The sequence below is a fragment of the Lontra canadensis genome, unplaced genomic scaffold (assembly GCF_010015895.1).
Source record: "Lontra canadensis isolate GAN:19392208 unplaced genomic scaffold, GSC_riverotter_1.0 scaffold108, whole genome shotgun sequence".
Classification (NCBI taxonomy): Eukaryota; Metazoa; Chordata; class Mammalia; order Carnivora; family Mustelidae; genus Lontra; species Lontra canadensis.
The window spans coordinates 5935497-5941496 of NW_022631102.1; positions in this window are offsets into that span (position 1 = coordinate 5935497).

The window sequence follows — 6000 nt, forward strand, 5'->3', positions numbered from 1 at the left end:
GTCCTGGGGGCACTCAGTGGTTGAGCCAAGCAATGCTGTAGTCTGCAAATTTGTCTTTCCTCTGTCAATATCCAGGCCCTGCTACACAAGTAGTCGGAAGGCAGACTTTCCAATTCCCGATATTCTACGTATCAGCTCCTCACCTGGGATAATTCTCAATCGCTTGAAACCTCAGTTTCCCTAAAGAGACTCTAAGGATAATAATACAAGCCAAAGAAGACTCGACAAGCTAATGAATGTAAAAGCCTGTCTAAAAAGTGTAAAATGTTCCCCGTCGGTGTTACTGGTCTGTTAAATAGTTTACCAGCAGTTCATATTAACCTAACTCGTAGTTATATTAACTACTATAGCCCAGATTCAATTATTCTTCATATTAATTGCCCCAGAGCTACTACTAATATGCTAATCGTGATAATTAACCGATGCTGTGCTCGATGCATTTCAGCACCAGATTTTGTTCTGCTAAACTTGGGGTTTTGCTTGGAGGGGAGAATAGCAGTGCTGGCCTTCGGGCCGTGCCAGGAAAATGTGTGGGCCAGATGGCAATCCAAGTTGGTCTGATAGAACATTTCTATTTCTGTGGATTCTCAAAAATGAACTGACAGGCACGAAGCAAAGTGGTGACTCATAGCCTTCAGGCCCCTGACTTACAGCTTCTGAGCTGAAATTTCCTATTGTCCTGTGAAACCTATTTATGGAAAGCTTACAACTGGACCCTTCTGTTCCCACCGTCATCACCGTCATCATGACCATCCCAGCCGACCTTCCCCGGGCCCCTAGTGTGTGCCTGGGCCCATTTGGTGATCTATTAAAATAGACCAGCCTAGGCTCTGCAGCTACCCCATGATGCATGGGTCTGAATTGCCATTTTCCAGATGCGGCTGCTGCCGGTCAAGGAGACTAAGAGACGCACTCGCAGTCACAGAGGGCCAAGGGTAGTGCTGAGCTCTGAGTCCGGAACATCTACATTTCTTTTCTTCTTTTTAGGATATTATGTTGGAAATACAGTGCTGTTGGCCTCTCACAGAACTCTCATTGGAAAAATGCTTGCTGGCTTAAATTTCCAACAAGTCCAAGATTTGGTCTACAGCTATGCTGTTTACTTTTGTTAATTGATTGAGTATTAATACTGGACCCCAATGCTAAATGTATCAGTATAGATCTGGGGCCTTGAGCAGAACAGTCATAGGCAGATCAGGCTGAAAGTCTACACCTCAGGAATGGGGAAGTCCATTTGCTCTTAGTCGCTGTTCCTCTTTAATCTTCTCCTGTTGCTGATGAATAAATGGTCAGTTAATGAAAGGAAATCATATCAACGTATTACAGATATCTTTATCATCGCTATTCGAAACATGAGGGCAATGACAGAATCCTCAGTTTCTCGAGTTGTATTTCGCGTATATGACTGAATGCCCTGAGGATAGGTCATGTAGCTGGAGTCCACATGGGGTGGGGGGTTTGCATGGGTGTTAGCCTTGGATGGCCATCTGATCCCCAGCTGCAGAGAGACACCATCCAAGACCACCAGAGTAGATGGTGGGTGGACACTCAGCACAGCACCTTGGTGATGAGATAGTAAAGTATCATTTTTGATCGCATTTTTTAAGGGATCGGCTTTTTATGATATGCATGAGGCATTCTTTACCAAATGAACATTCCATTAAAAAATATTATCAAATTAATAGCATAACAAGTTTTGAGGGGAGGTTTATTAGAGTCAAATATTTAAAAAAGCTGTCATTGAAACAGACATAGTTGTTAAATTGAGGAGATAATTAGGTACCTGAAATTAATCAAAGTATGTTTTTAAAAATAAAATCTATATTTGACTCATTGCAAATATGTTTCAGTCTTTTCTGTTTCCTTGTAACATATTAGAAATTGGCAATTTTGCAAAGTAATCTTCAAATTTCTGTCCTTACCATTGTGGATGCTATCAAAGTATACCTCAAATTAAAATGCAAACTGTAAGATCTATGGATTGTCCAGGCATCAACTGTATAGTTGTATAAAGATGATCATAAATTTAATAGCTTTGTGCTCAATTTTTTACTTGTATCTTCTTTCTCTTTTTTTTTTTTAATTTTGTTTTTGAATTAACTTTTTTTATCAGCAAGATAGAACATGATGATGCCAGCCAGGTGGGTGAGGGAAACTCAATGGAAAAAAAAAAAATGATACGGAAAGATTGGTGATGTCCAATCAGCAAGAAAGCAGCAGTGAGTTGAAATTCATTTATTCAAAAATAATTTATTGAGCACCAATTATGTGGTAGGTAAGAATATGGAGCAACGGCTACAACTCTAATACCCAGCTCCCATGAATTTCCATTGCAGGCAGGGGAAGAGACAGTACACAGAAAACAACCAGGGCGCCTGGGTGGCTCAGTGGGTTAAGCCACTGCCTTCGGCTCAGGTCATGATCTCAGGGTCCTGGGATCGAGTCCCGCATGGGGCTCTCTGCTCAGCAGGGAGCCTGCTTCCCTCTCTCTCTCTCTCTGCCTGCCTCTCGGCCTACTTGTGATCTCTCTCTGTCAAATAAATAAGTAAAATCTTTAAAAAAAGAAAACAACCAACAATAGAAGAGATGATGTGTGAGGTGGGACTTCTTCCAATAAAAACAGAATAGAGACGAGAAGAAGGAACCATGGTGGGGAAGTGGGGCAGGAAGGAGCCGTCACAGGAGACCAAGGGGGAATGGATCATGCCACTCTTTAATCAGTGATACGTATGTGATCTCTGGCATTTCTGCTGCCACCTCATTTTCATTTCTTTAAATATAATTTCAGTTTTGCAAGAGCTAAGGTGATGAATGAGACAAAGAAGTCTGTCTCACATACAGACGATTTGATGGCAGAGATAGCTGGTCAGAGCTTTGTGCAAAGGGACAGAAGCCTTCGTAGTCCTTACTTGCCTAGAGCCAAGGGAACTCAAGGATCACTCCCTTCCCTCACCCCTGACCTGGAGGAAATCAGACCCCATGCAGCAGAGGATGCACTCATTATGGAAACACTGAGGTCCAGCCTTCCTCCATCATCTCAGCTAATTGCATGCGTATTTTGTGAACCTCATTGATAAAATTGGCCTACCTGAATTATGGCTTAGAGTCCTTTTTCTTTCTCGGCAGGGTAACCACTTAAACAATGCTTTATCCTTTTCCTTTCTCGGCCCTTATAGGTTTAGCTGTTCCTCTTCAAACGTCTTTGTCTTCCATTCGTTATTCCAGAGAGGTGTGATTTGACGTTAAGGCTGCAAGGTGGAGTTGGAACGTAATAGTGGACCCCAGTGATGCACCAAGACCTGGGCCAGGTGCTTTACCAAACTTTCGGTCCATTAATCCCTGTTAACAACCCCAGGAATAAAGAATACTCCTGTGTTCAGTAAGTTCACAAACATCATGAGGGCTACGGCGTCCTTAGAGCACGCACACCCAGGGTGCACATTTAGTCCAGGGTTTTAAATTTGGTTACACATCTGCATCTCCCTGGGTACTTTTATTAAAAAAATGCAGATTCCCAGGCCTTGGATCTATAATAGTCTGGTAGCCTGAATCTGTAAGTGTGTGGGGATTCTATTCCGTCAAAAACAAACAAACGAACAAAAACCTCTTCCTAGCAATTCTTAAGATCAACCAAGTTTGGAAAGGTTTGATTTAACTCAACTTCTCCTTTTAGAATCATGACATGTGAGACCAAGCAGGGAAAAGACTTTCCTAAGACAGATCTGAAGCCAGTTCTGGTCAGGCTGTTCAACGTTGGAACACTTCCCCTCTCTCCACTACCTTGCTCACGGATCCTTTGTCCCTCCTGCTCGATGACCTCCTTACAGGTCATTGTGTCTGCTGTTATGAGTCCGACTCCCAGCTAGAATGCACATGCCTCCCTAGCATGCTGCTGGGCCTCTGTTCTTTTCACTGTTCCAAGTACCGAGAACCTGGTCTGGCTCATAGTGGGTGTTCAGTAAATCTTGTTGAACTAATGGCGATCTTTCCTGACTTTCAGTAAGGTTTCCACTGGGTGGGGCCACCACCTCTCCCTTGCACTGAGGGCTCTTGTAGCTTTCCAGGATTGGATTTTTGTAGCTGTACCCGCTCTTGTCAGTATCAGTCTGTATAGATGGGGTAATGAGGCCTCTTTCCCTACATAAGTGCAGGGGAGAAGCAGAGAGACCGACGGGAAGATGTGAAAGAAGGTTGAGAGGGTGCGGGTCCCACTGCTCCATCTCTCCTCTTTGAGGCCTGATGCTTTCTTTCCTTAGTGGACAATGGCCATCATGCTATCATCTCTGAACACTTAGAAATAAAACGTAGTGGACACTGGGGAGATGGATGTAGAAGGAGCTGCTGGCAACAAGCTAAGTCAAAATTAGCACCCCTTACAGTGGCACAGACCAGGCTGGAATCGCAAGCTGTCATGCGCCATCTGTGAGACTCTGGATAAGTCCCTTGACCTCTCTGAGCTTCAGTTCCCATCGCCGTCCAACGAGAAAACGAGTCTCTATCTCATACAGCTCTTAAGAGCGCTAAAATTCAAAATAAGGCATGTAAAACTGACGAATGGGTAAACAGAAATCATTTTGGTATTTCTGCAGACCGTGGAAAGACAGCAAAGTGGTGGGAAAAAGGCATCTGTCTGCATGTGTGGAAATGTATACCTAATTTATAAAGCTGAGCACGGATATAACGAAAAGTAAACTATGACAATTTATTAAAGAGAGATGCAGTTCTGTTGTAGGTGGGCAGCTGCCTAGAGCTCCATCCCTAGGTCTTAACACATTTCCCAGAACACGGTAATGGTTCGACAAGGACACTCTGAATGAATGGCCAGAGTCCCTTTCCGGGGTCCGATAAGCAGAATGGACTAGCCATAAAGGCAAGAATGCGCGAATGCAAGAGTCTCAGCGTATTTCTTCATGTCATAGAAACCAGAGTTCTACGTACCCATGAGAAGACTGGAAATACCCTCCCTTGCCTGGATCCAGTCTAACCAGTACATGGCAATTAGAAGATAAAGCCTGTGTCACCTCGGGTAGCATGACTATAGAATGCTATCAAGAGGACCCCCGGTATTATTACCAGCTGCAATAAAAAAGCACTTCTTTGAATGTTTTTTTTTCCAACCTAATTGTCAAAACTGAATAATATTATCAGCTTTTTTATCCTTTGAGTATTTTCCTAATAAGAAAACACAGAGATGCATTGCGAATGAGAGCAGAAGATTGGAGGACGCAAAGCAATCATGCAAAATGACTTTCATATCAGTTTGATAAGCAGCTGAAATTTAATAACTACATCTCTCCTATGGTGTTGGATGAAAGTTTAATACTTTCTGCTTTGGCTTCTTTCTTCAGCAAGATGCTTATTCTGAACTAGAGCTTCTGCTTTCATAGTGGGGAAAATGAGAGGTGGATTACGCAAAGCCCTGAGAGGCCTCGCCCAGCTCCCTCTCCCCCCACCACCCGGGCCACACCGTGACGACTTAGCTTCTGAACTCAACCACCCGAGTGCTGTCTGGGACCATGGGGGAAACGGGGAGAGAGTCCCAGGGATCTCCGAATCGATGGGGAATGTCACCGTGGAAAACACGCACCTCGTTAAAAGCTGTGAAATGAGTTTATGTCCCTCCAAATCTCTTTATGTCTTTGATGAGGACACATTATACAATCAATGATAATGAATAATAATAATATAAAGAAATAACTTGGAATTGCACTAAGATCCTGTATTTTAAAAGATGGCTCGATCGAGTCCAAGAAGTTGATGACCCTGTTAACACACGGAATATGCCTTCTGCCTATCCACCTGCATTCAGTAACGACTGAATGAAGGCGCGTGGGTCAAACGAATGACAGAATGCATGCGGTAGAGAGTAAGTGATTGTGCGGTTGCTTGGCAGGTGGTATCTAGGCTGATCTCCCCAATTTAGAACTGGGGAAATTGAGATGCAAGAAAAGGAAATAGTGGCCCAATTTGGGTGTCAACTAAATCAGCATGAGTCAAATG